We start from the raw sequence: 10,218 nt of genomic DNA, 5'->3' as shown, positions 1-10,218 counted from the left end.
CACCCGCCTCGTACAACGCCCGTGTGTGCACCGGCCTGGCTGTGCACCGACAGGAGCCAGGTCCTCTGAGTGCGGGGCCGCGGCGGCCACAGAGCAGCTGTAAGTGACCCAGCGACGGGATCCAAACCTTTCCAGTAACAGGCCGAGTGTCCACAAGACTCCCACACAAAGCAAAGGGACAAATCCCTGAACAGTGCCTCCCGCTGTTTGCTTTTGAACAAGACACACTAAGTACAATCTTGAACAGTTAACTTGTATTTTTCAGACAAAAATCCAAGTTCTGTCTCTTTAGGAAGCCCTTCTGTGAGTCGGTCCCTCTCGCCCTCACCAGCAGACTGAGCTTAGCAATCACCGAGAAAGCGAGCACGGGGAGAAATGGCACAGCGCTGGGGTCCGCCACGTTTCTGCAGACACGCAATGTTGTTGTTCTGGTAATCTTTCTGACACTCAGGTAAAAGGAAATACTGTGAGTGTGCTTTAAGTAAAGCCATTCACAAATAAAAGTTCCTGTCCCTGCCTGAACACGAGCCCCAGGAATCTATTAGCTCACCCCCTGCTGCCCACCCCTGCTGTCCGAGGCCAGTGGGAGCCCAGATTTAACGGACCGATATTGGAACGGCACCGGAGACTTCATCTGGTTCTAAGCTGTCATCTTTAAAGTACATATTTTTTTATTGACTTCAGAGAGACAGGAGAGGGAGAGATAAAAACATTAAGGATGAGAGAGAATCACTGATCAGCTGCCTCCTGCACGCCCCACACTGGGATCCAGCCCGCAACCGTGCATGTGCCCTGACCGGGAATCGAACCCTGACCTCTTGGTTCATAGTTCAATGCTCAGCCACTGAGCCACGTCACCTGGGCTAAGCTGTCATTTTAAAGTATTTACAGCTCAGCTTCCTATGGACTGAGGGTAGAACCCTCAGAGCCTCTTCCCCTCGTCTGTGCAGCAAGCACCCAGGACGCCTCCCAGGACACAGCTTCCTCCCTGGAAGACCCTCCACCGCCTAAGCAGCGTCAGAGAAAAGGACAGAGCCCAGGCCTAGAGGACCTGCTGGTCAGGTGCCACTGTGGGCGCGAGGCCGGATCCGGGGGTGGCTCAGGCGCACCACTTCTTTCTGCAGCGCAGCTTCCTCAGCCACAACGGGAGAGAATTATGATGATGACTTATCAGGTCCCCTCTGGGTGTGATCTTATGAAATTCTACTTGCAGAGGATTCTGGGATGCTCCAACCCCTGCCACTGTTTAGCAGGGAAATCTTATCACAATCTAAATCTCACAGGTTTATATTTGAAGGCTTTCCTTGCCGAAACTCTCAAAATTATCTTCTCAACTCCTGGACGCAGAACTGTTTTAGAAGCAAACACTATCACTTCCTTACAAAGGAGCATCGCCTGCTCCCCCGCACACACAGCTGAGAACTTTCTAGCAATACACCAATTTCACTTGAAACCATCTTGAAGAATCTTATTCTTTTGATCTTTTTTCTCTCTTCACCAGCAAAAAACAGCACAACTGCACATCATTTCTCTCCTGACTGTAGGGAACTCATTCAGTCCAGCAAACCATCCTGCAGCCTCAAGTCACCGCGCTTTAAAACGGTTTCAAAGACACCAGTTGATCTTAGGGATACTAGTACACTCTTCGTAAACCCAGCTCTTCCTTCCAACGGCCTCTATGAAAAGCACAGCCCACTTTTAATGTAAGTTCCTGGCGACTGAACTGAGCGAGTTACAGCAACAAGGCCCCTCCCAGAGCGCCGCCCCCAGCTGTGTGCGCAAACCAGCAGGCCTGCCGGGGAGCACCCGCCTCTCCGCCTCTGCCCACGAGCTCCCCCCCTGGGGCGCTTCCCCCCTGGGGCGTCCCTGCCGGGCGACCGGGCACTTGCCCCAGAGACACCGCAAACGCCAACCTCTCTACAGAATCAGCGCGTTCAGACGTTCAAAGAAAAAGAAGGTGGGGCCTGAACGCGCCTGAAAACGGCAAAAGACCCACAAGGGCACTCGGAAGGATGTGTGTGAGTGTCCACACCGCCCCGAGAAGCCAGCCGCTCAGGACAGCTCTGCGGCTCCCGAGTCCCTGCTGCTAAAGGTGAATGAGTCACGAGGACCAAGAAACACGCAGCTTTGCCTCTTGTCTTATCTTTGTGCGATAGCAGCGCTCCTGTCGCTCAGTAAGGGCTAGGGCGGGGGGGGGGGCCTGCAGGGAGGGTGGCTGTGCTCAAACCTACACACACATCACCGGGGACAGCTCTGACCCGGCTGGCTTCCGGCCACCCCGGGGGAAGGGAAACGCCTCTGGCGAACACCTGCCATCGTGATGCACTGAGACACACTCTTAAAGCAACGCCTGCCAACCTCCAAGCCGTTCAAAGGGAAGCGGCAAAAGCGGATTTTAAATGGCTGCGATGTGTCCAGACTGGACTGTCATCCTTCCACCGCAAGAAGGGCAACGCTGGCCACCCGTAACCTCTAACCCGGGGCGGGACTCACGAGCGCTCGCTCGGCCTCCGTTGCAACATCTTGGCCACCTGGCCGCGAAACGACCGGCTGCTCCGTGGATCCGAGGGAAACCCGTCCCACAACGAGGACCCAGCAGCTCGGGCGCCTTGGGAGCAAAGGGCGCGCTGAGCAACGTCCTGGGTGTCTGCGCTCCACGACGCCGCAGGCCGGCCCCGCTTCCGGCCTCTCCATCCAGACCCCGCGCCCAGGCCGCCCGGCCAAGCCGAGGGTCCGCACAGCCGAGCCGCCCGGCGCTGGCCCCGGGCCCGGCCGTACGTGTGGGGTCCGCGTCAGTCTGACCGGCGGGCAAGGAGGGGCGGAGGGCGGCAGGCGCGCGGCTCCCCGGCCCCGTGGGCGCCCACCCGCCCCGGCGACCCGCCGGCAGCACCCGGAGACGCACCGCCCGCTCGGGGCTGGGCCCGGCCCGTCCGACCGCCCGCCTCTCTCCGCCCCGACCCCGGCCCTCACCGGCGCGCCTCAGGGCGGCCGGGGCCCGCGCCGGCCCCCGCCCGGCTCCTCCGCAATCCGGGGTGCCAGCCCTTCAGGAGCCGCGGGCGGAAGCCGGCCCGGCAGTTAAGACGAGCGTAGATGCGGCCGCCGCTGCAGCCATCTTGGCACATCCGGCTCCGGTCGCCCGGGCCGCCGCGCCGCCGACGTGTCCGGCCTCGACGTCAACGCGCGCCACGCCTGCCCGCCACGCCACCAGCCCCGCCCCTCGCAGCTGTTCTAACGCCCCGCCCCGCCCTCGCCACGCCCCTCCCATTAGGCCCGCCCCCAGGAGCTGCGCAAGTGACGCGACGCTCCGCCCCTCTCCGGCGTTCGGTCCTTCACGGCGCCTCCCTTCATTCCCTTCGCCACGCCCGACATTAACCCCGCCCCTCGCTCTCACGTCCTTGGCCCCGCCCCAGCCTGCGTCCAATCCTTCACTGCCGCATCCCTTGGCCCCGCCCCCGACGGCGTCCAATCCTTCAACGCCCCATTCTTTAGTTCCGGCCCTTAGCCCCGCCCTCCGCCTCCTCCAGTTCTCCAACGCCCATCTTTGCGCCCCGCCTCTAGCCCACCTGCCTGAGAGGGCGCGCGGGGGGCCGCCCCTAAACGTCGCCCCGGTGACGCTGGCTTTGTCTCGCAGCCGCTGCTCGTTGTAGGATGTGTGAATAGTAGGGGCTCTCCAATCAGACTCGAAGGAAGAACCAGTCTTGAACGACTGATGCCAGCAGGTGCACCTGCCGAGAACTGCCTTCGGCAGAGCGGAGAACCCGAGCGGTGCTCTGGCGCAGGCGCGTTCTTCCAATTCGGTCGTTGGACTCGAAGGCTGATAGACTGGCGGGAGGCGAAGGCGCATGCGCCGACCCGCGGCGGAGTGCGCGTGCGCACCTCAAGCCGCCGGCCGGTTGCCTGGTTACGGCTATCGCGTCTCCTGTTTCCAGTTCTGCCCGCGAAGCTGGTTTCCGTCCACACCTAGTTCTCGCGAAGCAATGCCCGTCCGTCTGCTCCACAGCGTCCTGGGACGGGCAGGCGCCGCCGGCCCCTAATCCACAGGCTGCGTCGAAGCCCCACCGCCCACCTGTGCGCGCCTCGGGGGTCGGTCGTCCTGTCGGCTCCCCGCCGCGCCGCCCGCCTAGCCCAGGCCCCATCCTCCCTGGGTCGGCGGCCACCTCCACCGGCCCCTGTGCGCTGGCCCCATGCACACACTCCATCCTGTCCCGGCGTTGGGCGCGCAGTCCCCAGTTCCACTCTTGCCTGCCTAATGCCCCTCGAGAGCCCAGCCGGGTCCCCTAAACCGCGGAGCCCCGTGGATGAAGGCTCCAACGGCTGAGTGGATATTTGTGTTGAATGAGCGCGACCCCCGAGGTACAGAACGACAGATTAAGCTGCTGGGCCTCGATCTCCTGCTCCTCCCCGCGGCTGCTGCCTTGTCCTGGCACCATCTGAGCCCTCCATGGAGGATGTTAGGGAAGAAGGGGTGACCCGCTCACCTGCACTCCTGCCTGGCAGGGCTAGGCAAGGGCAGCAGCGGCCCCACTGGACCAGCTTCTTCCAGAAGGCAGGAAGGGTGGCGAGGGTACTGCCTGACATCACCGATGGCCGAGCTCTCCGTGGGGGCTGCTGCCACTGCCACGGTGGCTGACACCCCCCACCTGGGGCGGGAAGGCACCCCGGTCAGCACTGGGACCCAGAGGCCGGGGAAGAAGGAAGGAGTGTGGTTGGGCTATTTGTTTGCTGTGACGCTGGCGAGGGAGCCGCCACGCTGTCAGAGCCCAGGCGGGTGCGGGGAGAGTCTCAGGCCATCTGACGTGGCCACTCTGCTAAGCTAACATTTGCCTTGCCGAAGTGGAGTTCTCAGCCTGTCTCAGCACAGGGTTGGGGACTCCTGGTGGAACTCAGTGCCGGGCCCCGGGCCCTTGATCCGCTTCCTCCTGGTGGTCACGGTGCCCCGCAGCCGCTCTGTCCCCACAGACCGTGGGCAGAGGGGTGTCCCTCCGCCTGACAGGCTACACCTACCGTCCTGGGCGCTGAGGCTGGGGAGGGAGGGGGACCCGGCGGCCTGGAGAGAGGAAGGGCAGCCTCCACGAGACAGGGCTGGCTGAACGGTCCAGGCCAGTGGTCGGCAAACTCATTGGTCAACAGAGCCAAATATCAACAGGACAACGATTGAAATTTCTTTGGAGAGCCAAATTTTTTAAACTTAAACTTCTTCTAATGCCACTTCTTCAAAATAGACTCGCCCAGGCCGTGGTATTTTGTGGAAGAGCCACACTCAAGGGGCCAAAGAGCCACATGTGGCTCGCGAGCCGCGGTTTGCTGACCACTGGTCCAGGCGAAAGCACTGACTATGCCGGGCTCAGGCCCAAGACCTGGAGCCCAGACCCGCCCCTCTGTCGCTCTGAGGAGCCCAGTGGTGGCCCGGGTGGAATCTAACTGGGAGACACCATGAGCTGCAGAAGCCAACCCTCGCGGGCGACGGAAAGACTTCGAGGCCCGGGGGGCGTCGATGTTAGAGGAGGTTGTGTTGGCTCCTGTGGGGTGACTTGAAGGAAAGCTGTGATCCCAAAGCTGACATGCAAGGGCCTTGGGCTCTCTTCCCCCCCCACCCCCCCCCCCCGCTCCCTCCCGCTAAGCCTTCCAATGGAGGCCGCCTCTGTTTCTCCGCTGTTTGTAGCCTTGGATGGGGGGAGGGCCCTGAGGCCCAAGGCCGAGCCATCCAGCCTCTGGGCCAGGAACCCCTGAGTCAAGCCCGAGCCTCTGCTTTAAAGCCCAGCCCCCTCTGGAGGCCGCGTGGCCTTCCCCAGCTTCCCGAACCCCCCTCAGCATCCACCTGGGGGTCAGGAAAGATTGGCGTTCAGGTCAGTTCAGGTCAAACTCGCTGCCTGAACGAGGGCCCGCGGCCCGCCCGCCGCGAGTCTGACGTGCTTGGTGGGGCCAGAGGGGGCGCTGTGGATGCAAACCCTGGGTCAGCAGGCAGGAGCTAGAACTGTGGGCAAGCTGGGAGGCAGGGTGAGGGTGGCTGTGCCCGGGAGGGGTGCTGCCGTGAAGCCGTCGTCCTGGATCACGCTTCCTCCCCTTTGCCCGCACTGTCCGCTCCTCAATGGACATGCCGCCCCTCCCCGAGGCCCCTGGGTAGGCGAGAACCAGCTGCACAGTCGTCGCTGAGCCAGAGGGCAAAGCTGTAGCCCCTCCCCCAAGTTCCACGGCCGTTTTTGTCCCCTCACCCAGCACAATGGGCAGAGGCCGTGCCAGAGAACCCGGCTGACCTTCCCACGGTTACGCTAGCCGGCCTCTCCCATCCGTCCGTCCGTCCAAGGAGACCGCCACCGAGCCCTGGGCGGGCTGGGCGGAACCTCCGTGGGCTCCACGCGCGAAGTACGCGCCGGAGTGCCAACAGCTCGTAATAAACTCTGAGCACACGTTGAAATGAGAATATTTTGAGTTAAAATGTAGCAACTAGAAAGTGAGGCTCAGTGGTTGGGTGTTGACCCAAGCACCGAACACATGCCTGGCTTTCAGCTTCATCCCCAGTAGGGGGCGTGCAGGAGGCAGCCAATCAATGTTTCTCTCGCCCCCTCTCCTTTCCTATCCTATGTAATAAAAAATCAATAAAAACATTTTCTGTTTTAAAAATCCCACGGTGGCTGGCCTTGCATTTGCAGCGACAGTGTGGGTCTAGGCAGTGGGCACGGGGGCTTCCTGGGCTTGCAGCCTCTCGGCTGTGGCGCTGGCTCTCTCCTGACCACCAGCCAGCCCGGTGGTCCTCAGAGGAGCCCTCGGGGTGGGGTGCCATCTCAGGCCACACACACACCCGCCCTGCACTCCCCCCCCCCCCCGGTATGAAGCAGCTGCATTAACTGGTCTGTAGGTGGTTGTAGGGCAGGCCTGCTCCATGCCAGGCCCTCTGCTCAGCCCCCCGACCTGCACCTTCCATCCTGGGCGCTGAGGCTGGGGTGGAGGGGGACCCACCCACTTAGCGGCCTGGAGAGAGGACGGGCAGCCTCCAGGAGACAGGGCTGGCCAGACAGTCCAGGAGAAGGCCTGGGGGTCTCAGAGCGGGGCCTGTGGTGGGCATCCAGGCCGAGTGTGAGGGGCGTGTGCAGGCCGGGCTGGGAGGCCAGCCCCGTGAGGCCGTCCCGGGCTCCTGGGGGCCCCCAGGAGCAAGTCCACACCAGGCAAGTGAGCGCCGCAGCGGCTGGCTTGACAGACATCACCCTGTCCGAGGTGCGTTCGTGTGAACGTGGCCCTCTCTCCGTGCAGCCCCTGGGCATGGCCGTGCCGGGGCCTTTCGGAATCGCTGTGCCAAGTACCAGGCATCTAAGTCATAAGTAAGCGGTAGGGACAGGTGCCATCTGCACCCAGGGGTGCCACAGAGCTGCAGGCAGGCTGCGTGGTGGCCCCTGAGCTTTAGGGGGTCCCCGGCCTCCTTCCACAAACTGTTCGCACACAGTCACGTGCCAGGCCCTGCTGGGACCCGGGGCGGTGGCTGCGGGTCAGACAGCCCTGGCCTTTACCCCTGTGGAGCGCGAACACCGGCCAGCGGCCAGGGCCTGGGTCTCCCCTGCAGGGGGGTGGGATGGGGCCGTGACGGAAGGGGACGAGCATTTGTGGCCAAAGTTCACGAAATGTCTGCAGCGGCTGGGACAGAAACCCGGAAAGCGGGGCTCGGCTGGGGGTTTGCAGTGCGGGCCCCTGCCGGCCCTGCAAGGGGTTTGACTTCTGGAAGCAAAGGAAGCTTCTGGGCTTTTCAGCCAGGACTGCCGCCATCCACCAGCCTCCCCGGCTCTCCGCAAGGCGCTAGCGAGAGCCAGGAGCTGGGGAGGTGTTCTTGGGGCCCCTCGGTGAGCAGCGAGGCGGCTGGGCCAGACTGGGGTGGGGGGGAGCTGACCCCGATGACCCTCCTGCCAGCTGCGCCCGCAGCCCACAGCCCAGCCCAGCATGGGCGCCGCCCTCCAGCCCAGGGAACAGCAGCAGGGAAGGTGAGCGTCCGAGCACCGGCGGGGACTGAGTTAAGGCGCGGGCCTGGCGGCTGGGGTGGGGGCTGTGGTTCGGAAGAGAAAGGGCCCGGCGGAGCTGGAAAAGCGCCAACATCTGCAGGCTGCCAAGCGCCAGGCTGGCAGCGACCTTGGCAGGTTCCTCCCTGAGCGTGTTTCCTCGTCTGAAAAGCGACAGGCTGAGCGGCATAGGCCCTCCAGGCCCCCCAGTCCTCCACGGGAAGGCGACCCCTCAGCTGGTTATGAGAACATGGACCCGGGAGTCCCTGGGCCCGGGCTTGAATGGTGAACTCGGGGCAGTCACCGACCTCCCTGAGCCTCAGTTTCCTCGTCTGTCAAATGGGATCATGGCAGTGTTGCAGGAGGTGGCCCTGAGGGGCAGGTGTGGTGCTGACGTCAACGCCTGGCCAGGTGGAAGGCCTGTCGGGACCACCTGCTCGCCAAAGGCGCACTGGCGGGGCACGGCCAGCAGGGGGCGGCAGACACCGCTTCTGAGTGGGCAGGCTGGACCGGCAGGTCATTGCCTCGCTGGGGAGCTGGCATCAGGGACACCCAGGCTCCTTGGGGGTCTGGGCCCAGGGTTCTCCTCATTACCCCACTGCGCCCTCTGGGGGGCATTCATTTCTGGGCCCCCCAGGAATGGGGGCGGGGTGCTGAGAGCAGACGAGGACGCGGTGGGTGAGGAACGCGGCTTCCCGAGGCTCACACACCCCTAGTCAGCGGGCAGATGGTGTTCGGACCCACCCAGTGACCTCACTTTACCTTAATCGCCTCCGGAAAGACCCCGCTCCCCACGCAGCCACGGGCTGAGGTGTCCCGGGAGCTGACCTTCAACACGGATCTGGGAGCCCCAGCTCGGCCCATCAGACACTCTAAGTCAGGGGTCTTGGCTGAGCTTCGCCTGAGTCTTCCCCGGGCGGTGCCTGGGGAGGGGCAGGGGTTCTCTGAGGGGGGACCCTGTTTCCGTTCCTCACACCTCGCCCTTGGCGGCCTGGCAGGAGGGGGGCGCGGCCAGGTGTCCAGCGCCCAGTTTCCACGTGGCATTGAGGCGCAGAGGGGGCGTCATCGCCTCTGCAGGGGCTCCATTAACTTCGGGGAGCAGAGAGGTCCCCAAGGCCAAGGGGTCCCCGGGGCCCATCCTGCTGCATCTGTGGGAACCCCACACCCTGAATGAAAGTCTTGGAAGGCCTAACACTGTTAGTTCTTTCCTTTTTGAAATGAATTTGTTGAGGTAAAAGCCGCAGAATCTAAAATCGGACGTTTAGGCGATTACAAACGGACCTGGAACGCCTTCGCGCGGCCTGATGCGTCCGGCTGCCCCGCCGCCCCCTTTCGAGGCCGCAAACACGGCGGTCTGCGCGCTCCTGGGGCTGGTTCCCAGAGAAACAGCGCGGCCGAGGCACACGGAGGAGGCGGGTGATTCGGGGTGGCCCGCACGACGACGGACGGAGAAGTCCCAGGATCCGCGACTGCCGCCGGCCACCCAGGCGGCCGATGCCCTAGTCCCGTGGTCGGCAAACCGCGGCTCGCGAGCCACATGCGGCTCTTTGGCCCCTTGAGTGTGGCTCTTCCACAAAATACCACGGCCTGGGCGAGTCTATTTTGAGAAGTGGCGTTAGAAGAAGTTTAAGTTTAAAAAATGTGGCTCTCAGAAGAAATGTCAATTGTTCTCCTGTTGGTATTTGGCTCTGCTGACCAATGAGTTTGCCGACCACGGCCCTAGTCCAAGTCCAGAGGCAGGAGAGGCTGGTCCGATGGCCCCCGGCAGTCCGGCGGGAGGAGCCCCCCTCTTACTCGGCCTTTACTTCTATTTAGACCTTCACCCGCTTGGACGAGGCCCACCCAGAGGAGGGAGGGCCACCCGCTTTGCCCGTCCCCCGGTTCGAAGGTGGACCTCAGCCAGACACTCACACTTGGTCGAATGGCCCAGCCAAGTGGACACAAAGTTCACCCCCCGGGTGGACGGACCACACAGCCCCCCAGCGCCGTCCGCCCAGCGCCGTCCGCCCCCCCGCCCCCGTCAGCTGATGGCTGACGTGACGGTGCTGCTGTGAACGCGGTGAGCGCGGACTTGAGTCCGTTTTCACTACTTCTGGGTGCACACCGAGGAGTGGGATTTTGGGGTGCTGAGAGCGCTTTGGGCAGAATTCAGGCTGAACCCGCCCCTCTGGAAGGTGGGCCACGTCACCTTATTCCATTTCCGGAGCCTCTTGTCCCGCCCTCGCACCGCAGTGCC

The sequence above is a fragment of the Eptesicus fuscus genome, chromosome 15 (genome assembly GCF_027574615.1).
Source record: "Eptesicus fuscus isolate TK198812 chromosome 15, DD_ASM_mEF_20220401, whole genome shotgun sequence".
Classification (NCBI taxonomy): domain Eukaryota; kingdom Metazoa; phylum Chordata; class Mammalia; order Chiroptera; family Vespertilionidae; genus Eptesicus; species Eptesicus fuscus.
The sequence above is the reverse complement of the archived record's forward strand: the minus strand, read 5'-3'. Positions refer to the sequence as shown.